Below are 25868 nucleotides of genomic sequence, written 5' to 3' on the forward strand. Positions count from 1 at the left end.
AACGTTTTGCAGTAATGTATTGGTGAGGGCAAAGTAATCATAAATAGCTGTCCCAGCAGGAATCATATTGACACCGGACTTGTGAATGTTTTTAAATTCAAGTACATCTTTTGTGGTAATATGAAAAGACTGCTGCTCTTCAGGTGAGTTACCTATTGACCCCAAACTTTAGCGGAGCACAGAGTTCTCACTGTGTGTAAGCGAGCTTTTCTTTTTGCTATTTTATTGTTTTTCCCTTTTGGAGCTGTGAGACATGGGGCAGAGCAACTAGAGATGTTCAGTTACCTTCCACGCGGTAAGTCTGCGTTTGAAGAATCAGAACGGATCGCTCTCCTCTTGTCACACCAAAACCCTGTGCGTGTCCTGTAAGTCCTGGTGAGGGCAGGTAGCAGCACCAACAGCCGGCCGTGCCAGGACAGTATTTCCTGGCGGGGTGTGCCTGCCTCTGTCCTGCACACCAGTAAAACCAGCTGGGATGGTCTGTGCTGGAGTAAAGCCTCTTCTGGGATCGCGATGCGTGGTGTGTCTTACCAGGCTACACCTTTCTGTATTGTCTGGCTGGTAATTATATCTCCTCCTTGGAACTGTCGTGCCTGAAATAGTGCAGACTTGTAGTCAGCTGCTGTTGTTGAACTATGTTTGGAACCGAGCTGCAGCCACGGGCTGTGCATTTTTAGTCGTTCCTTATTTCTTCCTGAGAGTCTCGAGGCTTGTTTGAGAAGTCTGTGGTGTGGGATGGTATAATGACAATAACGAAGTGCTGGGTTCAAAGTGAAAGGCAGCCATTCCAAAACATTTTTATTTTTAGATCCTCCTATTCTTAGTCTTGGATGCTGTTTCTCTCTGCCCTCCTTCAGTGTGATTGCTTGCCAAGCTGTGTGAGGCAACTGACATCCAACCACAGCTTGAAATGTGCCTTGAAATCTGTTTTAATTAGATACGAGCCATAATAATTTAATTACAGATCCACCCACTAAATTGTCTGTTTTGAATTGTAGCAGCCACATTGTGTACCGAAACAAAAATGTTTGGAGTAGTTACCTCCCTGATTTCTATCGGGGCCATTCAAGCTAGGAGTGCAGGAGCAGAATACTCTGGTTGTTTAACCTCTAGCTTGCTAATTACCCACTTAACACGTAAAATCTGCCAGATTTATCTAGTTGTAAATCAGCTCAGGCTTAACTACCTGCTCCTGGGGATGAAATTCCTGGTCCCTCTTGCAGTGAGGAAGCAGCTGAGTGCAGGATAGTTGAGGAGCGTGCAGTCAGCCATCAGTGTCTGGAACTTGAGAAATGTCCCATTGCTTTACGGGCTGACCTTTCAGATAATTCGTTCTCATAAATTGGAAATAAATAAGTATCACACATCTAAGTTAGCATTCCATCTCTCAGTGTGGATACACAGAGGCTGCTGTCCCAGGGGAATCGCTGCTGGGAGCAGTATCAGGATGGCTGCTCAGTGATGTGCTAACGCGTGAGTTAGCGCTGCTTGAGTTTGCAATTGGCAAAAAGAGTGATAGAGGAATTAGTGCATCCCTGTCCAGGTTTAATATTTAGAGTAGGCTAAGTCCCTTGGTGACCCAGGCTCATTGTAACGCAGCAGGATGGAGATCAAGGAGCGAAGGCCAGAACTGAAGAGGAGAGACTGCGGCTGAGCAGCCAGCAGCTGCGGAGGTGAGAGCGGGCATCTCGGGTCAGGGCAATTCCTCATGCAGCTCTGTTGCAAAATGCCACTTGTAATCCTCTGAGTGATTGATTCCATCAGTCAATCTGTGTCCATCACGGACATAAACAGTGCTTAGACAGAGGGTGACAGCAGCAGAACTGTCCTGGGGGAAAAGCACTTGCAAATATGCCCAAGCTGCTGTGTGAACACACCTGAAATATGAACTACTGGTCAAGTAGGAAATACTAATTTCATTCATTCTGAATTATCTAAAGTAACTCGTTAAGAACATTTTTGAAGGGCTAAGTATATTTTCTCGTTAGCGTTATGGTGTAACATTTACTTTGCTAACATGCAGACCAAAGGTAATCTTTAGATTTGGAATGCTCTCTATCTTCATATGCACAGACACGTAATTTCTAATTTGATAACTTCTATGTTTTTATGTCTAAATTCCTCAGACTTTTGAAGGATGTTTTTTTCAAAATTTTCGGACAGTTATTCTGGTGAGGTCCCCTTCACAGAATTTCTTAGTGATGAGCAGTTAGATGAGAAGCTGTAAAATCTAAATTGATTCTGCTTTTATTGACAAGGTATGAATTCACATTTAAATCACTGAAATGGCATCATGAGATGTGAGGGATGGGACCATATGTTTATGTGGGCAGGTACTAGAAAGCAGCTGAGGTGCTGTAGCACGATGATAGCTTGGCTGTGTGTTGGGAAAAGTTCAAAGCAAAACCTTGCTGAAATGAAACTTCCCTGCAGGGGAGGGGCTGCGTGACACAGGCAGCTCTGAAGGGAGGGGTTTCCTGTTGTGTCAAATGGTAGGTATCAAGAAGTATTTTGGCATTTTTTGCATGGCAGAAGAAATGGTTGTGATGGAGGGCCTAACGTTCGAAGAATTAATTTTGCTGTTACCTGTTGTGGGACTGGGCTCTACTACTGAAATCAGCTGCCTCTGAAGCAGGAAGCTGAAGGGATAATACTCGTCAGGTGCTTCTCTGTTTCCTTGGCTACAAGATAGTTTAAACACCATCTATTTTATTGGCATTAATGAAAATCTTCTGGGATACACATCTTTGCATGATACGCAATGATTTCACTTCAGTCCTAGGCTGTGTTACAGCGTTAGCTGGAGGGACGTTGTGTTTTGGGTACGGATCCAATCACCTCCCCAGCAGAGAGAAAACGGTTTAGGAAGGCAGAAATATTAATGCTGTGGTATAAGTCTCTATGCTAAATACCCTCAAATGACATATTTTATTGATTGAATCTTTCCTTCCATGACACTAATATGATACTAAGAATTTTTTCCCCAAAAAAAGTATGTGCTTCTTAGCAAACACCTATAATTATGTCAGAATTTTATAAAAGGTTTTCTATTTGCATAGAATAGCATGAATTTTGCATTATTCTCTCAAATGAAGCACAGAGAAGGAACAAATAATTTATTCATGCAAAACCAACCTGCATGAATCATTTATTTACCACTTCTGGTAATTTCACAAGCTCACTTTTTATGCATCAAGCTGCAAATTAATCAAAAATTTCTAGGGGTTGATTTTGTCTAGAGAAAAATAATAATCACGTAAATAGCTTCCCTTATACAGAAAATCATGATGTTAACTTTGGGGAAAAAAAGTCCATATGGGGGATTATGTTTTTTAATTAAGTAACTATATGAAAAAGCAGCTATAAGAGGAACAGTTTTTGCTGGCGTTAACCTTCAGAAAATAAATAGTCTTAATGAAGGGTGGAACACAGAATTCTTCTCTCAAGTGTCAGCCTGATCTCTCCTCTGAAGCAGTCTCCAGCTGAAAGTCTACATTTGAAATATATTCCACGCTGAGGGGAAGTTAATCATTAAGACAGCACTGTGAGATTGGGGACGTTTGGTCTTACATCCGCCAGTTGGTTTTTAAAGTATTGCTTTGTATTGAAGAATTTAAGTAAGCAATGAATTAAGCTGGCCTTAAAATTCAGTGTATTTGGGTTCAGTTCTTAGCTTCGCCAGCCTTCCTGCATGAGTAGGGCAATTCATGTGGCCTGGGTGTCAGATCCCCCTTTGGGAAGGTGAGTTTAGCATCCTCTCTTCTCCTTAAAGCTTACAAAGAGCTGCTCTTCTAGCAAGGAGGAACCCATCTCAGAGAGATCCATGTGCCAATAACAAATGCAAAACCTGACTGGACACGGTACTGAGCAGCCTGCTGTTGTAGCTCGCCCTGCTTTGAGCAGCAGGGTTGGGCGAGGGGGCTCCAGAGGTGATCCCCCTTCTGCTCTCAGGGATTTAATGATGCTCTGAAATAATAAAGGAAGTGGAAGTGCCCAGTGAAATGACAGAAGGATGCTAGGGTATGTTGTAATTGAGAATTACTTGAGGCTATCATTTTATCCTGTGTTAAAAGCTTTGCAATTGCAGGAACATTATCCTAACAAAGCTGAAAAGTAATTATTGTGCTGCCATTTCTTGCCAGTGTAGTCAAGGGCCTGTCAGGATCTCCGTTATTACAAAAACGGTTGCAAAGGCTAATCTAACCTTACATGAAGGATACCTGCTCGGAATTTAAATCTGGTAGAGAGATACAAATATTTTGCTTTGTTTTGTGTTTTGATTATTTTTTTTAAGTCTCAAATGGATAAGCTCTTGAGTTGTTCATTGGTATTTCTCTGTCGACTTGGTTTAGGCCACTTAAGCAAAATGCAATGCGGAATGATAGAAATGAAAGCAGTTACTGTTTGATGGATGCTTCGTAGCTCTGTTGGAAATAAATTATCTTAAAATGCATGTATTTATATCACAAGAGTCACTGCCATAATTGCAATTATCATACTCCATTGTCAGCAGTCTAGCAGACAAGATGCATACTAAATACATAGCAATGAAATATATTCTTGCTTACAAAGAAGGACGTTCCTGCTACTGCATAAATACAGTGAGGAGCAGAGGGTTTTTTCTCCTGTCTGTCAGTTTATTTGTCTTAATATTTAGGAATTCTTTAAAAAATATATATATTCAAATTTTAGTTTGAAGAAGGTGCATTTTTCTTATCAGAAGCTGAAGTTTCTTTAACATCCCCCTGCAGGTGAATGGCAAAATCGTTTCCTTGCTCTGGGGTCCCAACTGTTAGACTCTTGTACCTGCGTACTGCAAACAGTGTGGTGTTCTCTGTGGTTGTTAATTTGATTGGTAACAAAAGCACTTCAAAGTTTATTGGATCTTCACAAGGCCTAGTTTCAAGGGTAATTAAACAACTCATTATATCTGGCAATGTTAATTGCGTTTTTAATTTTATTTGTATTCTGACATTTGCTCTAGCTTAAAATAGTCTTTATAAACAGGACCGAAAGGGGAAACTAGAGACAGCTACGTACGAGTTAGTGAATTATAGGTCAGGGAAGAGTGGGGATATTGCCCATCTCAGAAACGGAGCTCCCTTGGTGATTGACCTGTTGTGGTTGGTCTTCCTGTTAAGTTCAAAGTCTTGGTGGTTTAGGGAAAAAAAAAAAAAGGCAAGTTAAAATGTAATTAAACCACATTATGGTTTCTTAGATTTGTATTTGGCTAACCTCTTGTTTGGGTAGAGGAACTCAAAAATGCGAAATATACCGTATTTAAATCAACTGATAGGCCTTGAACTGACAACAGGCTCTTCCTCTGGAAAGATACGGGCTGTGTCATTGAAGGCTTTACATGTCTAGGTTTTACAAGCATGAATAGAGTCTTGCAGATCTTAAAGATGAGACAAAGATTTCTCTTCCCAGTTAGATGCTTTCAGAGAAGAACAGAAAAGCTGAGTTACCAGTGCTTGGTAGACTTGGATTTAAAAGAAAGAATTTTAGAAACATATTTAAAAGCCTCAAGGACAACATGAAACAGAAGAAAATTCAAGCTTGAAAACAATTTATTTGCTTTCTGAATAATTAAGAAGTCAGTGTGAAATGCATGATAATGCATGTCAGTCCTCAGCTAACTAGCTATGCTAATTTATTCAGTGTATTATAGTTGGCAATTAGTGTTCTTCTGCTAACAATATGCCAATTAAGCATTCTTGCATTTTATTAGTCATTTCTCTCAATCAGTTTTTCTTGAAGATAAACATTACGGTGCAGTTTCTGCAGGTAACCCACGTGAGATTTGTGTATGAACAGTAGCAATTGGATCTCCGGGATGGCTGGTGGAAAGCTTCTGGAAAGATGAAGACTCTCAATTTCCAGGGTAAATGCATACAGCCCACTACAGCCCCCAGCACGTTCATTTGTGGTTGAATTATGTGCATGTGCAAAGGCTGGTGCTTATCATTGTCATGACTGCTGGTACAGCTGCTGGGTGCCCTCCTTTGATTCGTAGTTTTGTGTGTGTTTGTGCCGAGGAGTATCAGGGAGTGTGTTGCTGCTGGAGAAGTCAGCCCATCTTTTGAATTTGAAACCCATCCAGACACAGCGTGTTTTCATTTGACACAGGTACTTACTCTAACACGTGTTCTGTGGATCAGCGTTAAGCTCTGCTAATATCTGGGGGCAAATTAAAGCCTCTGTGATAGGTAGGAAATCTTTTTCTCTGAAGTCACCAACAGTGAATTCAAAAATGAGAGCTCGAGTGGATTTCTTAATAAGGCAGCCTGTTGAAGTAACAGGCAGGTGGGTTTCTGATAGCTCTTCTGCCTTGACTTGAAAAACGATTCATCAATTGCAGGAAATATTCCTGAAGATCTTCCCGTTAGATTAAGAACATGGCTTGAAGTTGGATCGGCATACATGCTCTCAACCTCTCTAAAGAAAACAGCACAACTTCTGACTCCTGGCGTCATCAGCGACCTTTGTGCATTGCAGCAGCAGCACAAGAAGCACGTGTGGGTTCGCTTTGGGAGAGTTCAACCCTTGCATATATCAGGCACTCCGTTTAATAGCTTTATCTCAGCAGCATCTTGAAGGGATAATGAAAAATGACTTTTCTCTTGTTGCTGCTTGATAGCTTTGAAGCTTGGATTTTGGAGCTGTGTTGAATGTAATGGGCTTTTCACTGCATCAACTTTAAAACGTGCAGTTCTTTCTACGGGAAGCAGAGCTCTCCTTCCTTCTGTTAGTGCTGAGGCCTCCTAGCATTCAACATCCCCCTTTTCCTGAGCCTGAAAGGTGGCTTCATGGGAGCATGGGAATAATCATAATTGACACAAATCATTTGAGGTACTGTCAACAGAATATTACTCCTAATCTGCTTGTCCTATTTCTTTTTAAGGATTAATGCAAATCGCATGTAATTGCAGATTTTGTAGGTGGAAGCGAGTCCTTCTGATACAGAGTCAGATTGACTCTTTCACATAATTCTTAGGTTCCCAGGTATGCAACTGTGTAAAACAGACTTAGGGAACATGTTCAAAATAAGTTTCAAAGTTCTTGCTCAAATAATTTCTAAAACGCAGGGGATGTCAATGGTAACTTTGAGCGTGGTTCTCAATGGTAAGTCTCACTAACCTTCTGAAATAACCTAACATTTAATGTGATTGTATTAAAGAAAGCCATAACAATGATCAGAGATTAAGGAAACTGAGATACATAAAACTAGCTGTGTCCATAACAGTCAATTAAAACACCTTTAACAGTCAATTAAAAGTAGAAGAAAGAAAAATGCCACACTGAAAGATTTATTATCCCTGCAAATCTGGTGTTAGAAACATAAGCAATTTTTCTGCTCTCAGACATGTCAGAAATGATGGTTAGTGATTGAACCACAGATAAAAAATTTGAGATTCCTAATTAACTGTAACTTCTTACCAAAAAAATCTGAACAACTGAGCTTGTTGGGCAGCAGCGTCACAAGTAGAACCAGGCAGCTGCATTTTGGAGGAGCCTGTACTAGAAATGACATCATGGATCTTTTAGTAATTCACAATTTCTCTATTGCTCCTTACTCTATCTGATCTGTGTACAGAATAAACTGCACTCTAAGAGGTGCTGGTTCTGTCCCATCTCCACCATCGCTAACAATCATCTGTATAGCTCTATCTTTGAAGTGGATATGGACTTCAGAAAAACACAAAACCCAACAAAAATCGTTAATATTAACTAGCAATTTAAAATCTGTGTGTGTATGCAGAGGAACATCGTAAAGACGTTTAAAGAACAAAATACATCATCAAAAAGAGAATAGTGCACTTTGTATCAACAAGCTCATTCTGTTAAGTAATGAGATCTGCTGGCTTTGTGCCAAGGCATACAATATCATTTATTGCAGGAATTCAACCAGAAACCAGAGAGCTAATTGTGTATCTTGGGCCTTGTGATTCCCAGTTATGCTACGGCTTTTTAACACGTTCCTCTTCTAATAGGAAACACGCTGCCTGGTAAAAGGAGCCTTTCACCATGTCTTCCTTAAAGCAGCTGGGGACGGAGGAAGCCCATCGCACATGTTCCTTATGGAGCTCTGTTCTCCTTTCATGGGGATCCAGACTACATGTAAATAAATACATATGCATGTGTGGGAACAGCATGCAAAGCTGTGGTCTCAAAGACAATCCATGGGGAAATGGAAGAACCATGTGAAACTGAAGGACCGATTGGTTTTTAATTGCTCTGCAGCAAGAGAAATTAAATTCCGTGTGTAAGAATAGCAGTGGTCACAGTGTGCTGCCTTCTTGCTATTGCACAGCAAATTCTGCTTTATTTCAAGGTTGCAAACGTGTACTTACAGAGCACATTACTTATCGGGTGCCTTAAATTTTATCCAGGTGCATGAACTGTGCGTTATGCCTGCATAAATTACTGAACCGGTCAGATCTTGGTCATCAAATATATCGCAGCTGAGAGTTTAAAAAACTAATGCACAGCTGCTTCAGGTGATCAACTGCAGAGAAAGTAATTGTGTTCGGGGAAGGCTTTTGAGGAAAGGAAAGGAACCTATGGTGCTTTGGTACAAATAATTTGGTGAGCCATAACTTGTAGTGTGTTAAGCATGAAAGTAAAATTTAGGAAAGAAAACTCAAGTGCTCTATAAAACAAGTTAAGACTAATTTCTTACTCTGAATTGGAATAACGCGCTTAATACTATATAAATATTTCTAAGTAAATGAAAGATTTTATAGAGCATTAAAAATTGATGGCACATCAATTGCCTTAAAAAATGCATTTCCTTTCTTTCTACTCCTGCACGTTTTAGTCAGCTTGTCATCGACAGCGACTGCTTTATTACGGCCTCCTTATTTCTGAGCAGGCATTACAAATGCCCTTAAGTTTAAGTGAAGGCATTTGTGGTGGCTGCTGTGTGATGACTGTTTTACTCTGCAAACAGACCATAAATTATGGATGGAGAATTTATGAATTAATCTATAGTGGATATCTCATACTCATAAATATTGTACAATACCTTGCAGCCTCTTTATAACTTGGTGCTGAAGATCTTTAACCGCAAGGTTTTTCATGCTTTTCCCTTGTATCAGCAGTGTTGATTTTCTGCAGAGCCGTTTCAGGCCATCTTTCAGTGCTGCACTCGCAGCACGCAGAGCAAAATGGTCAAATATTGTGTCTAATGGAGTGAGGGGTGTGCCTCGCTTCTCCCTTCTGTTTTGGGAGGGAGGTAAATCGTGAGTTTCATTCCTGTGGAGCTATTTTTTCTTTCACCTGTGTCCTCTGAATAATACACGTTTTCCCTAGGTAGCTAATTACGGGGTGAAGTTAATACAGTAACAGATTGTAACCGCACCTGAAGATCGCAGTAACCAGCTATTAAAGCACCGTACGTGGCAGTTGAGTGCAGTGCTTAAACATTCTGTTTGCTCGAAATAAAACTGAGATGCAGAGGTATCCACGAAGGAGCATTACAGGTAGTTTGGTAAGGGGTGGGAGGAACACACCTTCTGCGTGACAGGCTGCAAATGGCCGTGTGGTTTAGATTACTGCACTAAGGAGTCACCGCTGACTTGTAACAGCAATATCTGCCCTTGTAAACCTCCTTCCTTTTTTCAAAAATGCAGAATCAAAACATATCATTAAAGTTCTGTCAGCAGTGTAGCAAGGAGGTACTGCAAAGGTGAGCCAGAGTATCTCATTTTTTAAAATGCGTTGGCATAACTCTGTGTAGGCTGTTACGAAGTATTGTCTAGAATTAAAAAAAATAAAAAAAAAAGTCTCAAGCTGGTTGAAAATGGTTATGAAGCCTTCAGTACAAATAAAAGGGGCCTTTTAAGATCAGTACTTGTGTGTGCTCAGAAGTCCCCTGGAAATACCCTATGGGCTTCTAAGGTTGCTTTTATACGAGGGATTCTTCAGTTTCAGTGGCGTTTTCCCCAAAGCTTGGGTTGGCTCTGCTGGCCTGAGCAACTCCGAGCAGGTGCCGATGGGCTCTGTGAAGAGAATGCAAATCTGGCAATATTAGTGCAAGAGCATTTCTCTAGCCTCCCTGCCTTGAGGAAGCTGCTCTTCAGTTAATTGGGTTACAGTAGGCTGTAACCTTGACAGGAGGAATTGAGGAGAAATTGGTGATCTCCTGGATAAATTTCCATGCGACATGCAGCGTGGTACGTGCTGCAGGGACACCGCATGCTCCAGGTCTCATGGGGTTTGTAAGCACCGCTGGGCTGCGAGTCAGAAACTGGGCTGGGGACTGTTACCCAAATGCCAGTTTTCTTTCTGTTGGGTAAGGAAATAGCTGGAAAATGCTTAAATACCCCCAGCTTGGGATATTCTGCGATTCTGCTTCCCCTGTGGGGTTTTAGTTTGTGTTGCACAGCAGCGGGCCTGCGGGCTGCTCCGTGCCGGAGTGCAGGAGAGGCTCGGTGCCGCTTGCTGCGGCTGGGCCATGGGATGAGGGACAGCTGGGATACAGGGGGAAGGCACGCCGCCTTCCTTCACACCGATAAGAAGGCTGAAGCAGAAAAATTGAAAGAGGTTTCTGAAAATTTGTGTGAGAACCAAGAATAGAACTTGTTTCCTGGTCCTGTGCTTCAAGCAAAAGGTGAAGCTTCGCTCACAGTATTGCAATTCCCAAGCTCTACCCTCGAGTTGTCTTAGTAACACTTCCTATCACATGCCTTTAATAAGACTGTTTTAGTCTGAGAAAATACTGAATAAATAAGTTCACAGAACGACATTCCAGTCAAAACTGAAGGAAGCCATCAGAATATTCCCCTTCCTCGTCGTTTGTGGTGTTCAGTCTCCTTATGAGTCATTTTGTTGTTGCATCTTGGCAGTACCTCATTAGTCCCCGGCTATTCTTATCCTTTCCTATCTGACAGGCATCCATTTTTTTTCTCACTCTTTGATATTCTGGATCACAGATCATCACAGCATCAAAACCTGTACGTGTTTGTCCCTACCCCAGTGGTGATGGTACCTGTGCCCTCAGACACCAGCAGTGAGTACCACAACAATCGTCCATCAGCACCGTGCGCTGCCGCTGAGCCTGCTGTGGATCTGGGATCTCCTTTCTGCTCCAGCGGCTGACCCTGTGAAAGCAGCAGTGAAGAAGTTTATTGTTTGTTACAGAAATGTGCATTATCAGTGATGCTTTGTGATGGTTTTGTCATCTGGTGAATTATTGTTAGGAAAAATAGTGGGTAAACCTCTGTTTGCTTCCTTTGCAGCAAACAACAAGACTTTCTGGGTAGCTTCCATGACTTCCTGCTGGTGTCTCAAAGGAAAACCCAATCTATGTTTATATGCAAGGTGTATTATTTCTCCTATATGTGAGTATTGCATATTGAGTTGTAGCAGAAGAAACAACACGTGTTGGGAATGTGGAAATATTCAAAATCAAGCTGGAAGGAGCAAAAGACTTTCCCTGAGCTTTGCCAGACAGGCACTGAAGGGCCTCTTGAGGTGATCTGCAGGGACAGAAATGAGGGCCACAGGTCCGTGGTTCTGCAAGAACATTTTATTTTCTTGCTACTTCTGTCGGAATACCATCCTTTCACTTTTCTCCATCTCAGCACCAGACGAGGGATGAGTGATTTGGTGATATTCCGGCGAGGAGCGGTTAGAGCTCATCGGATGTGTTTCTCACACTCCTTCTCCTCCTGACAACCTGTGTTTTCCTATCTATTTCTTGTCGGCTGTGCAACCTCCAGCTCTGGGGGGCTGTTCTTACTCTTCGGATGCCGGTGTGTCATCACAACCTGACAGCTCTTAGTTAGCAAGCATTTTACTTGGGCTGGGTAGCAAAAACGCCGCACGCTCTGCAGGGCTGCTGCTGTGGAGAGCTCTGCAGGGGCCAGAGCCTGCAGGAGGCAGCACGGGTCAGCCCGCTGTCCTGCTAGCCACCAGCGTGGTTCTCCGTGCCACGTCCGTGCCTTCTTACTGGGAACCCAGCAGCCCGTGGTGGCTGTGGGTTGTTGGCAGCGCTGGTACCAGCCTCGTGGAGGGACAGGCCTGGAGGTGGGGTGCCAACGCTGACTGAGCCCCCGGTAGGCGGTGTCATCTCCTGAATTCAACACTTCACATCCCATAATGTCTTGAATAGTGATTGTTCTCCGTACTTTTTTCAATTCCAACTGTAAAATTGGTCTTTAAGTAGTGCTTTTTGTGTGGTGAATTAACCATTAGTGCGTAATGGAGGAAAAACGCTTCTTCAAACGCGGGGATTTTTTTTACGACCATTAAATGAGAAAAGAAAGTGCAGAAGGCAATTTTTGTGCCTTGGGGATGGATCTTCTGTGCTGCTCAAGAAGATGGCTTTGAGGAGGACCTAAGCCTATTGTCAGGAGACCCTCTTATTCTGGCTGTGGAAATGAAACATGATGTGCCTTTGTGAGACTTACACTAGGACTCAAGTTTTTATATTAAAGTATTTTTTTTCATATAAACATAACCGAGGCAGATTTGTCTATTTTGCTTTCAGCTTACTAAACAAATCCTTCGGTTGTTTGCAGAAAGCAGTAATTTTGCTTCCAGCGTGTCTGTTTGCTAAGAAATAATAAACACTTGTGGGGAGGTTTATCTTGCCATACAATCCTCCAGGTGCCAATTTTTTTTATATAATTGGAGTCTTCTCGTATCTCTAATTTCTAAAATCTTTCTATTTATGTATCTTGAAAAATGAATGCCTATCTTAGAGCCATGCAGTGGACAGATCTAATCACCGGTGAAAAGCAGCAAGAAACGGCAAATCAGAGCTTGTTTTAACTAGACTGAGGGGAAGGAATTGAGTGTGTCTAAGCCATATTTCCACTGAAAGTCATTAAATGATTTAGTGTAGAGGGATGAATGTACCCATACCAGACCCTACAGAATGCCATTGGAAGGCAGTGCAGAGCAGTCGGTCTTAATGCTGCAGCCAGGTGGGAGCAGCAGGGAATGGCAGAGGAGTGAGGGTCTGCTCTCAGCCCTGTGCCTAGAGGCTTTTGGGAGGAGGATGGCTGGATAAATGCATAACCCCAGGCTGGAACATGGCTGTCCATTAATTCCCTCAATCAAGCTTTAAACTGCATTTCCAACCTCCAAGATAAAAATCCATTTCATTTTTTTTTAAACTTTAAATAAATACTATAAAAATTGAATGTCTCCTTGGAGACTCGTGGGGAATAAAAATCAGCAGTTCATTTTCAAATAATGTGTTAGTTTCTAGGCTCAAAATTCTTACTGATTCTAATTGAACTATAGATATCTTCCAGAGTACAAGGCAGGCAGAACAGAGCCATCAGCTCCTCATTGGTGACAGAGCCATCAGCTCCTCATTGGTGTCAGAGAGAGGTTAAAGCGGTGGAGTAGAAACAGATTAGATGGAGAGCGTGAACCTAGATTTCCATCTTGAGGTGAAGCATTTTCAGAAGTTCTTCCACTGTTAGAAAAAGTCAAGGAATTAAAAGGGTCTACGTATACTGCGTGCGAATTCATTCACTGGGATTAGTGCGTGTCACTTTGGACATCAACCAGTGTTGTGTGTTTGGAAATCAATGGGTTATTGGTCTGTGAGAAACGGCAGCTCAGCTCAGACACAGCGCTTGGCAAATCTTTTGGATATACTTTGAGTGTGGGGAAAACCTCTCAGTCCAGTATTGAAATAGTGCATTTTCTACTATTCTTTTTCTTCCCCTAAAACTTAGAGCAATAGTCTAAACTCATGCTTTATATAAAATAGCGTTTCTAGCCAAAAGGTGTGTTGGGCTGCACTCAAGGCACCAGGATAACGTGTTATCAGAGCCTGATGGTGCAGCACGCTGCTGTATAATGAGCATTTTGGCTCTGTTTTTTTTTTTCCTTCATAATTTTGTTGGCATCTTCAGAGGATAATCATAGAGGAAAAACCTTTCAACAAGCTGCAGCCCAAAAAGGGAATAAATACCTTCCTCTTGCCACACGCTTGCTCTTTCAGTCTCCCTGCTGCCCTGCAGCTGGAGAAAGCCTGAAGGTTAGAATTAAAAAGCAGGTGCATGTTGAGTGAGTGTGACTTGGGAAAATAGCAAATAGGATGTTCTCAGGGTTTTTCTTGACCCCAGACTGAAGCAAAGAAAGCAATAAAACACGATTAAATCATCTATTGATTTGTGTATCAGAGAGGAGTTTTGTCTTGAGCTACAAGCATGATTTTGGACTCATTTCTCTTATAATTCAGCGGAGGCTAACAGAGAGAGATGGTCTTTTAAAGATGTGGCATTCTGTTTTTAATGCAAACATACTTTTAAGATGTTATTCCATTAAAGGGCCCTTTGACTCCCAGTAATAATAACATGATGAATAATTTAAAGAGAGAATACTTCTCATTTTCGGGGCCTATGGAAGAGAGATTATTCATATTCCAGGCTTTCGTTAAAATGGAGTGAATTACGCATGGATGACAAATTCCAGACAGCTCTGAAGGCTGAAGGTCTGTCTGGATTTATGGCACAAATACCTCAGCTTGGAGGGGCTCGAGCTTCCCCCCGAAGTCCCGTGGGTGCAGGGGAGGAATCAGGCTGCGGAGCCCCTCGCTGGGCTGCGGGTGCTGTCCGAGGGGACCCAGCCCGTTGTTGAGTTTCACAGGTGGCAAGGGAGGTGAAGCTGCAGACTTTCAGGTAGGCCTAACACAAAGCAATATGGGGCTTAAACCATTTCCCTGTCAAATGAAGCAGCTCTCGGATCAGCCATCGCCAGTGCTTGCTTTTAATAGCAGCGGTGGTTGGTCAGCTGCCAACCCACTTGGGAAGAAAACGAACTGCCTGAGCTGCGAGGACTATTTTTGGAGGTGAAACCTGCTACCGAAATAGATAGCAGCTCCAGCGATGAAATCAAGAGATTTCTGCTGGCCTTGCTGGGTTTTGTCTGGCTGTAGTATTTGGAGATGTTACAGCAAGGAATGCCGCTCGTCGATGGGTCCTGGCCAGGCTCCTGTACGAGCTGCGCGCTGACTCCCAGCCCCGCTGCTGCCTCCTCTCAGGGGACCTGCACAGTTCGGACAACTTCAGCCCGACCCAACTGCGGCATTAGAAGAGGAATTCCCAGATAGTGAAGCCTTGCAAAACAACCCCTGGCTCCTAAATCCATGGCCTGAATCTAACCGGCAACGCAACCACCCCAAGGCTGTGCTCGGTCCTCGTGGTGCACATCACCACTCAGTGATGTGCACGGCCCTCTGGCAGCACAACAAGCAGTGTCAGACTGAGAGTCTAATGTTTAGCCTGAATTTAGACCCATTTTGCTTTGAAGAATGTCCGTGTAATGACGCTTAATGTGTTTACTCCATGACGGGAGGGTTTCTTTAATAATCCTTGAAATAAAGGCTCTTTGAGGTGTGTTTGTAGTCCAGCTTCAGTCTAGTCCAGGGAGAGAAATCTGACATGATTTAACAACAGGCTTCGTGCTATTTGGCATGCTGCTTCCCGCAGAAACTAAAAACTGAAGGTGGCAGACAGCGAGCTGCAGGCATATGGTACACCGGATAAAAAAGGTTTTGAGGCTGGTGCGAAATGGTTCGGGTTGGGCGCTGTCCTGGGCTTCGAGCAGTGCCTCGCATAGGGAGTTCTGTCAGAGCTTCCCTCTTAGAGGATTGTAAAATACACGATGACACAGGAATTTGTCTGCATATTAAATGTATCTCTTATAGACGTATGTGCAAATTGCTTTTATTGAATATAAAATTACAGATTGGTAGCCTGCTTGCATGCCTTGTGTAGGCCAATGGTGGGCTGCAGCCAATGGGCTGTGCTGGTTCCCAAAAGGTATTTGCATGGAGTGAAACACTCCATTGGCTGCTTCAGTCAGTGGAAATGCTGAATTTGAAATGTTTGTCCTTGAAAACTTCACTCTTTTTTGGAATACCCAACAAATTCTATCCGCACTTGTGTTTTTTATTCATTCATAATTAAACTTGATACTAGAAAAGATCTGCATTAAAACATTGTGGACGTTCTGTAAGGAGGACATTGTTCCCTCTTTCATTATAAATAATCTAAATGTCACTGTAGTCCACTCGCTTTCTCTTTACTGAGTTGCTGGGATATCTTTGCTGCATGTGCTACTCATTTGGGCATCCACGATCACTGCTTCAGTCTCTTTTCTTCCTTACTTACTAAGTAATTATTAGTTACTACTGAAATTGAGCAGTATCATTGAGTGACATTCAGATCCCATCATCTGTCTCTGAACCGAGCTGCAGTCTGTGCAGTGCCAGTTTTGCTCAAAATGCCACCTTCCCCAAGTGTTCAGCTTATCATATGCGATGGCAAATTATTGCTCTTGCACAATGGCAGGTGCCCCTAGGGAGTGACAACGATAGGATGTCCAGCTGCTCGTACAGATAATGCTGAAATTAGGAAAAGTGTTAAACGCACACGATCATCTCTCTCAAAACTCTTTGAGATAAAGCAGCCAGAATGATGATGAGGTTATTCTTTTTTTTTTTTTTTTTCTCATAACTCATTGTCAAAAAAGGAAGTGAAGAAATGAAACTTCGATTCCACTTGTATTTGTTTCGAAATGTTATTGTACTCTTCTTGAATAAGCAGATACATTTTAGAACTCTTTTTCTCAGTGATCTATAGAATAACCTACCAGGATTTCTCAGCTTCATTAACTGTTTCATTTAGGATGTTATTTAGAAAAATTATTCCCTTATTTTATATTTCACTATCTTCCATGCTTCCTTTACACTTCGTATTAATGGTAACTGATATGGGCTCTTGGTAACTTGGTAACTGTAATGGGCTCTTCTTTGCCCCCCTGTCCAGTACCTTCCGCTGGTCTGCTGTGTGGTGGAGGAAGATTAAGCCTCTGCTGTCTATCCTGACATTTAACCTCTGCTTATCTCATAGTAATTCCATCCGCTTTAACAAAATTACCTTTTTTCCCCCATGCTGATAGACAGTGGAGGCACTTCAAATTATTAAAAACAAACAAACAAAAACCACATACACAAAACCCACAAACACAAGTGCGCACACAAAACACCGATGACCTTCAATTAACTTTATTCTGCTGCATTTTACATTAAAATGATTCCTGTAAGCCACAGGATTTCACTTCCTATATATGTGGAAAGTGGCCGCAGTCAAATGTATTTCTACATCATCAAGTGAAGCAACCCGAATAGATAAAATGGAACTGGGCTTCTGGGCGAGTCCCAAAGCTGCCATGATGTACGTCTGCCTTTTATTTCCTGCTTAATTTTCTGTAGCAGTAGGTATAGCGAGGGGTTTATTCTACAGATTATTAAGAGATGGAAATGTTGCTGTTCAACCCAGCAGAGGAATGGCAAATGAGTGACTGTTTCGTGTAAGGTCAGAGAGAGTTGGGGAGCAACGGAGAGCACAAAAGCAGAATTTTGATGCCGTTTTACCAGTGGAATCGTTTGCTTCACTGTGGTGGGGAGAGAGGACACCGGGGAATTCAGCACAGGGCTTGCCCACGGGGCTGGTGCATAGGATCTCCTGGTAATGCTGTGCACCATTAACTTGAACAAACAACTTCTGTAAAAACAGTGCTTTTTGTAATTAAGCTGCTTGGCACCCTAGGAATGGGGAATCGTTAGCTGCTGATATTCTCCCGAGGACATAGAGCTGTTTGATCTCTGGGGATGCTGGAGATAAAGGGCTGTTTGTTTTCCTGGGTTAGATTCATCGTCTGATTCTTTCAAGTAAAAAGATAAAAAATCATAAACAGAACGTGTCGAAGGCAAACAGCAGAGTGAAGCAGCGAGGTGTGTGCAGTGTTCTCCTCTCATAATGAGTCGGATTAAGTTTGCCCAGGCTCTTCCCTAGGCTTTCATTTTAATGATGGCCAGATGCTCCCAGCGTTGCGGGCTTTATTACGGCCGGTAATCTGAGAAGTTGCCGTATGTATTGCCGGGTGTTATGTACCTAGTTCTGATGATTGACTTTCACGCTTTTCTGTAGCTTATTTGCTTGTAGCTCAAGTCAGCTTGTTGTAGACCGTGCAGAGAAAGAACTTCAGAGAAAAACCATTACAGTTGTAAACATTTAAATGCTTAGTTTCACAGTTCACTGGTCTCAAGCAACCAGCTGCTCGTTTTCATCTGCCTTTTTCTTTTGTTCTGTGTTTGCTCAGTATTGGGAGTGACTTTTGCATCGATTGTGTCAGGTCGGGTGGATTTTTTTTCCTTTAAATTCTAACTAAAAGCTTAAGATGACTTTGCTATTTTTTATTGTGATTCCCGTCTGTAATAGGGAATTATTTACAGAACAGTTTGGCCTTGGAAATAAAATTTCCTGTGGGAGGTTCTAGTGCTTTCAGCACATTTCCGATCTGCTGTTTGGTGAAGCCACAAATCCAGTGGACAAACAAAAGGTTGCTGCTCTGTGGGTAGGAAACCAGAGCCTGGCAGCTTCGTCAGAGGGGCTTGTGGGGCAGGAACAGCACAGCACGCCTTGCAATTAATCTTTTCTCTGTGAGCAGGAGGCAGATGGTATCTACACGCCACCATCTCCACCGTCAATCAGAAGTTTGCAGTGTGAAGGGAACCTGGTGTGGCTTCATGAAATTCAGTAAGCATTGAAGCAGCTGCCCTCGAACTGCTGAGCTCCACAACCGTGTCCTGGAACAACGGGTGACTTAAACTGAGCATTACCTGAGCCCGTGCCCTCAATACCTGGTGGGTGACTGGCAGCTTGTGCATCGTCTGGGGTGTACGGGGCAGCTGCACACCCGAGTGCCTCTGTGTTGGGTGTTTGTGCACCGGGGCTCTCCCTGGGTTTCTCCTTGCACAAAAACCCGCTCCGTTCTTCATGGGCAGGCTGTGTAAATCCTTGATATTTGTGAAGGTTTGTTTATGTTGCCAAAACGGTGAGTGCTTTTTTTGTCAGTCCATTACTGGTGCTGTGAAGGACAGGTTTGTAGATAAAAGGAAGGCAGCAGGTCCTCTCTGTTCAACTTTCAGGTTTTTGTTTTTGCTTGGTGTTACGTAAGTATACGAGGCTGTATTCTTGGTACGCGTCTTTGCTTTCAGACTCCTTTGAACTCCGCACCACTTAAATCTAACAGAGAGTGGCCTACTGCACGCGGAGCGGAGATGTGGACATAGGAGCACGTGCAGGGTTTGTTGGGAGCTTGGCAGCCATCCAGAACGAGTGCGAATGGTTTGCCCCTCTGCGCCTGCTGTTAGCTAAAAGCTCTGGGGGCAGAGCCGAGCAGCAGTGGTTGCAGACCCCAGCTGGGAACTGTCCCTCTGCTGACCAGGTAAATGCTCAGATACACAAAACAAGTGGAGAGAAAACAGGACAAAGACAAAAATCCAACTTCTTTGATGCCGCATCCCCGTAACAAAATCACATTTTAAGTAGAACTTGCCACTGTTATCACTCATCTGCAGCATCCTTTTCATTATGAAAAGGAGAAATACCAACACGTTCCAGGTGGAAAAAGGAGCTTGATACCGAGTACCAAGGAAATGGCCTTCCAGGAGCCTTCTTGACTGTTGTCCTATTTGTATGCCAGGGTCCCTCTGCAACCGCTGCCTTTTTGCCTCCTATTCCTGAGCTTTAAAAAAGACCCAAAGCCTCAGTGATCAGTTGAAAAGTAGCAGGAAGTTATTAGGCTGCTCCTAATTGTGTTTGCAGTAAAATAGAGAATTTGAGCGAGAATTTCGGAGACAATGTCAGCAGTGAATCCATTTGTATGTTTTACCCACCTTCTTTCAGCCAACTTTCAATTTCTCCAGGGCTTAGCATAACAAATGGCACTCGAAGACCAAAATGCTTCAGTTTCTCAGAGCAGACAGATTATTTCCAGAGCTCTCCCTCCAACATAAGCTAAGGGTAGAGAACATCTTGGATTTTGGAGCCCAGGAGGTCTAAATTTCCAACATAAACACCTCGACTTCTTCCTGCCTGTTGTTTGTATTGCTAGTATGAACGTCTGAGGATGACATGCCTTCATTTCGTAACTCTCTGTCGTGGATGTTATTTAATTCATACATTTCTTGGCTGTAGAACCCTGTGCGGAATAATAAAGCGCTAAGGATATGCAAAACAGAGGTACGAAAGCCAACAGATTTAGTAAAATGATTGCACCGTGATGCGAGGTCATGTCTCTGAGGTATAAAGTAATGTGCAAAGATCTGAAATATTAAAGAATTTGGAGGCTGAAGGAGAGAGAAAGCATCAGCCCTTGCTAATGTGCAAACATACAAAATGCTCGTGTAGCCGTATCCTTAATGCAAGGACGAGAGGAGGGTGGGCTGCTCGCCTACCTGGGGAGGGGGGCAAAAAATGAACTGCGGATGGGACCCTGACGGGCCCTCTGGGGACAGTGAGACAGCACGCTGGTGCCTTCCGCAGAAGGAAAGCAAAATGTTCCTTTTCTGTAGAAGTTGGGATTTGATTTTCCTGCTCATTTTGGATTCCAGCAGCCTCACAAAACCAGTAGTCCCAGCAGAGTTGCTGGCGTCTCTCCAAAGCCCGAGTCTTACTCCGAGCCGTAGCATTAAGTGCTTGAGATAAGGGTGACTTGACTTCTGGCAGGGATCCTGCTCAGCCTCTCTGAGTGATGGTTCGTGGGGATAGCATTACAGGTAGCTTTTAATGAATTTTGTGAAGCTGTAGGTTTAATTTATCTCGCACTGGGCTTTGCTGAGCTATTATTCTTCATGCAACTTCTATAATTTACTAACGGCGTTTTCTTTAGCACAGGAATGTCAGGGAAATTATTCAAAACAAAGCAATTTGGTACAGCGATCCAGGCAAAATATGTATTCTGCAGGGCTGCGAGAAATGCCATCGCTCAGCTCGGCTGGTTCAGGAGAACTGATGAGTAGTCAGAGTTTATCACGAATTTGGATGTTAAACCTGGCAGGAAGCTGACACAGAAGTGAAGCCGTACATCATCATCATCCGAATTCGGGTCTGTGTATGGGGTTTCATAGAGGTGTTGCTAAAAATACGGCTAGGCTGTTTCTTCAAAACATATAAGTGAAATCTCAGGCGCCTGAGCTTTTCCACTTTATTTTCCCTTTCCCTTACTGCAGTCTGTGAAAGCAGCCGGGAGCTGCGGCTGTTTCCACAGGTTAGCAAGCACAAACCCTTTGTTTTCCTGGCACAACGGGCGAAAGCTGCAAACATTTCCCTTTTGTGGCAGCTTAATTAAAGCCTCGAGCTCCTTGCTGAGACACAAACTTGCACAGGCGCTTCGTGCTTGGGATCCTACCGGGCTGTGCCTGTGGAGATGGGGAGGGCAGGGGGTGGCCGTGCAGCCGGGCTCCCGAAATGCCCTGCTGCAGGGGCTTCTCCCAGGGCACTGGGGTGTGATACAGAGGCTGTGTCCTGGTGGTTTTCATGTGCAGAGAGCTGGGCAGTGGCTCGTTGCAGAGGGTTCAGGAGCAAACTGGTGCAAAACCCTGCAAAATCCTCAATAAATGCCTGCTGAGAGCTGCCCGGATCGGAAGGGTTCCTTGGCTCCTGCAGAGGGGCTTCTGCTGGGGTTGGCCTCCATGATTTCTGCAGTGCTATTGCTGACTTCAAAATGTCTGGAAAACATTGAGGCCAGCATATGCTGGGATTTGCACTTTTTTTCCCTGCGTGGATTATTGCTTCACTGGCCTAAGAAAGCAATGGCTGTAAGGCCTTTGTTCCCAAAGAGCAATGCCTGTAATAACTCCCGTACAGACGGGAGCTGAAGGAGGAGGTGACACACTGAAGTCCTGATAGATTTTGCTGTTGTATTTATCCTTTTAAAAAACAATTTAACAAACCCCTGTTTTTCCAGGATTAGTCACCACTTTGTCTTCAAATGGGGCTTGAAAGAGAGAGATAATCCTGTTTAGTGCCAAAGCAGCAATGCTGCACGCCCCAAAATGCAAAATGCAGTGGGACTTCAAAAGATAGACTATCAGCGATTAGTTTGCATGAACACAATTTGATTGCTTGGTCTGGAAAGGGATTTTCCTTGTCCGTGGAAATTTGTTTTCTTTGCAGAAGGTTTCCAGCGTGCTTCTGGTGAGTGTTTATTAGAGCTGACGTTGCTTCAGGCAGAAGGATCCAAGCGACTCGCCAGCACCCTGCCAGTGGTTTTGGGAACTTGGGGCCCTGAACTGGCCTTGAGAATGGAAGGCAAGGTTTTAAATTACCTAGGTATTGAAGGATTTCTTTTAGGTGTTGGCAAACAACTGTTCTGATGGTCTCCCTTGTCCCTGTGGCTTTTTATGGAGGCAAACTGTGAAATGGAAATGCTGCCTCTCCTGACTGAGGTTTGGCTGCTGCCTGCCTGCCTGTTCACAGGTGTCTGCTCCCTCCTGTCTCAACTGAGCTTGCAGTTTTCCAATGCTTTTGGGCAGCACAGAAGGACTCAGTCAGTAAACGTGACCTGTGTGCTCTCCTCTCTTCCCCATATTTTACTAAATTGCCCAGATTATGCTCTCTGGTCTCGCTTTAAGCTGATTGAGTCCAAGTTAGTTCTTTAACCTTTTCTATTCCTTTTCTGCTTTTCTCATATATCTGTTCATTTTCTGTGCCTACTTTTTTTTTCCCCCGTTTCATCTTTCTTTGCTGCATGTTGCTGGTGAGGAAAGAAAAATAAGCAAAGAAAACCCTCCAGGAGCTCTGTAATCATCCCAGCATCTTCTGGCGGTGAGTTTTTCAGCCTGTTCCAAAAGAAATGTGTTTGTTATTACAGGCTTCAGCCTTGAAGTTTATAGCTACGTATTTGTGAGGAGATGGGCTTCGGAAGCAGACTGTGCCGTGTAAGGCTGCTGTATTTAAAAGAAAGAGGGGGAAAAAAAAAAGTAAGGGAGAGGCTACTGTGCATGCACAGATCAGTGTGTTTGCTAAATAGGTCTGAGGTGCCTGGGACCTATCCAGTAAAATGCTCCAGGTGGGTTTCTGGGTCGGTCTTAGCCCAGATACTATGCCCAGGGCCTGTCTGCTGGGAGATTTAACTTACAGCCCTTCTAGTTCTTGCAGCATTCTGCAAGAAATGAATTTAGTGGCTAGGGCTGCTTCTAGAGGGTCAACATAAACGTTTCGAAATGCTGCATTGCTGAGGTTAGCCGTGTCTCCCTAGATGCTTGTTTCCCCTGCTTTACCTTGCAGCTGATTGTTACGGTCCCTTCTCTTACTGTTCATGCCCTGCCGAGCCCCTCTGAGGGTGGCAGCTTTGCAGGCTGCTCCGCAGGGCGCTCCCTACAAGCAGCCCTCCTCGGGCCCTGCCTCGTGGCCCAGCCCTGCTCAGCGCCCTCCAGGCTCTGCAACGTTTTGTGCAAAGTTTTGCTTCTTGGTTAGGAAACCACGTAATGCTTTTTTTTTTTTTTTTTTCTTCCCTTCAAGCAACAAAGACTCATTAAGCGGAGAACAACCTTTAGAGGCATCAAGGGAGTATATCAGGCATCCCAAACCAGTACAATTACTCAGTTTGAGGCTAAATTTTCCAAATGATTACCGTCTGCGATAGTCACTTTTATTTCCAATTACTGCCAAAAAAATTCTATTTATAGACTGGTTGCTCCCAATCAAGGGAAGAGATGAAACGTCAGAGAATGCAAAGAGTGCAGGAAAACAGGCAAGATGCACCGATAATTAATGCCTGAAGGGAAAGCAATTGGCTTTGTTTGGTGTCTGTTTGAGTCAACCACATTTCAACAAATGTAGCAGTGCGTGCATCAGACGCTGATTGCGAGAACAAAGCAGAAGCAGGCGTCACTTTGCCGTGACTTCTTTAAAAGTAAGATCTTACAAAGAGTGTCCCACGCAAGTTCAGGCGCTTGTCACCACCTATTCCTTGTGCAGGCACTCCTGGGGGCTGCAGGAGGCAGAGCACTGCTAGGTTCGCTGTCTTTTAATTGAAGTGGGTCAGTAATTGCAATTGCCTGCAGCCTGGAGACAGTTCCCTACAGCCCCAGGTTACTGGATGCCACCGTACCAGCCTGGGTTGTGCTGGAAATATTTTTCCTGTACCAACCCCCACTCCTGAGAATAAATAAAAATGTGTTTGAGCTAAGCCGGTGCTATTTCCCAGTTAGGATAAAGTTTCATTTAGATGCTCAAAACTGATCCAGAGGAGATTGAAAATGTGTCAACTTGACTGCAGAGAGCAGCAGGCTTTTATTGTATTGTCCCAAGAGCAGCCAAGTAAAAAAGCAGCAAATTGCACCCCATTTCGCTTGCTGTTTTTCTTTCTCTGCCTTCAGAGGAAAACAAAACAGAACCCGAAACCCAGCCCCAAGCCCCCCAAACCGTGGTCGCCTGCACCTCCAGCAGCAACTGGCTTCTGCAGAGCCCCCTCCTGCGGGAGCTCCTCTCCTGGACAGGAGGGAGGAATGGAGCTCCTCCGGCCGTCCTGCCCGGCCGAGTACCCGCTGGGACTGTCAGGAGCCCTGGAGAAGATGGGAGAGGTTTGTCCAGCACTTACCGCTTGCAGCAGACCTCTGACGTTTTGCACTCCTCTTTGCATTGACACAGGCAGCATCACTCCCTGCCTCCTGTTCGCTTCTGTCTGTCTGTGCTCTGCAGAGTGTTTTCGGATGCGACCCTCCTCGTCCAGCTGGGCTGCCAGGCACCGGCCAGGGCTGCGCTTCCAGCAGGGCTCGTGCCGGGCTGTTTGTGCCTCCCTGCCCAATGGATCAGGCACCGTAACCACCTAAGTGTTGGTTGTGACTTCCAGCCTGTGTTTTTTGTTATTCCTTGAAGTGTGGAGCCCGGCTGAGCTCTGCTGCCGTTCAGGAGCTCCTTCCAGCAGCGACGTGGAGCTTACATAACAGCAGCCCGGGGTTTCTCTTACAGATGCAGCACAGCCCCTGCTGCTGCTTGCTACACAGAGTGCTCTCTGGCCCGGTTTAGTTTTGGTGTTAAGTGCCCAAAAACCATCCGTGGCTCCTGTGTGATGTGCTCTGCTGGCTGTCACTGCAGGCTCGCTCCGGAGCCGAATTTCCCAGTGAATTGGCTGTAAGGGACCTCGGGTCTGGGTGTGTGGAGCTGATGGCCTCGCAGGTAGCTCGGCCCTGGTGCGAGCAGAGCAGGAACGTCTTGCAGGCCCCGTGGGTTCCCAGCCTGGGCCGTGTCCCCGTCCCCACACGTGCCTCGCTGTGGGTTTGTCCTCGGCCACCACACGACAGGCTCTGTCTGCACGTTACTGCACTTACACCGAGGGAGACCTGGGACTGTAATGCCTGGCGTCAGCTGTTTGTGCCCTGCATTGTGCCTGCCTTCTTTATGGAAGAGCTTAAAGCTTTTATCTCAACTTCTGTGGAGCCGTAATAATAACCTGGTATGAGCCTGCCTGACCTGAATGGCACTGTTAGCTCCCAGAACGAGATAAAGGCTGTAAATCCGCCCCCCTGAGTTTTTTACAGCGAGCATCGATTTGATTTCCACTCTAGCTTCCCTCCTCCTCCGTGCTGGCACACTCCCGGCTGTGTTTTCTGCCTGAAGCCTGGGGGCAGCCCCAGGTAATGAAGCCCCTGTGTGAGAGTAGAGCATCGAGTGACCCGTTTGGGGCAGGACACCCCCAGGAACAACCCCGTCTGCAGGACTGGAAGCAGCCAGGTGTAGGAGTGCTCCCATGGGACAGTCACCGGTGTCTGGGCCCACCCAGGCGTGGCAGGCACGAGAACTTGCCCAGTAAATGCCAAACTCCAGTCCCGTGCCTGGGACATCACGGACACTGGTGGCTCCAGGCCCAGCTCTGCTTCATTGTGTCCTTGTCGCTTTTCCAATGCATGCTTTCTATTTCTCATAAGCCAGAACCATTTTGCTTTGATCACAGGGTTGTTTTATCATGACACATTCCCCAAATTAGCGTAAGAATGAACAGGTTGGGGCTTTGGCATGTCTGACATTAGTTGTATTTTTTTTTTT

At 44.4% G+C, this 25868-nt stretch overlaps 1 long non-coding RNA gene across 2 annotated transcripts; it reads left to right on the plus strand.

Annotated features, from left to right (window-relative positions):
* The first annotated feature begins 1206 nt into the window (after positions 1 to 1206).
* Positions 1207 to 24425, plus strand: LOC311441872. 2 transcript variants are annotated; one of them, XR_014696306.1, is made up of 3 exons: positions 1207 to 1673; positions 18484 to 18679; positions 24203 to 24425. It is a non-coding gene; the product is annotated as an uncharacterized lncRNA (long non-coding RNA). The 2 variants fall into 2 exon arrangements; XR_014696307.1 differs by lacking the exons at positions 18484 to 18679; positions 24203 to 24425 and adding exons at positions 10938 to 11134; positions 11244 to 12607.
* Positions 24426 to 25868: the final 1443 nt, after the last annotated feature.

Source organism: Aythya ferina (genome assembly GCF_964211825.1).
Source record: "Aythya ferina genome assembly, chromosome: 10".
Classification (NCBI taxonomy): domain Eukaryota; kingdom Metazoa; phylum Chordata; class Aves; order Anseriformes; family Anatidae; genus Aythya; species Aythya ferina.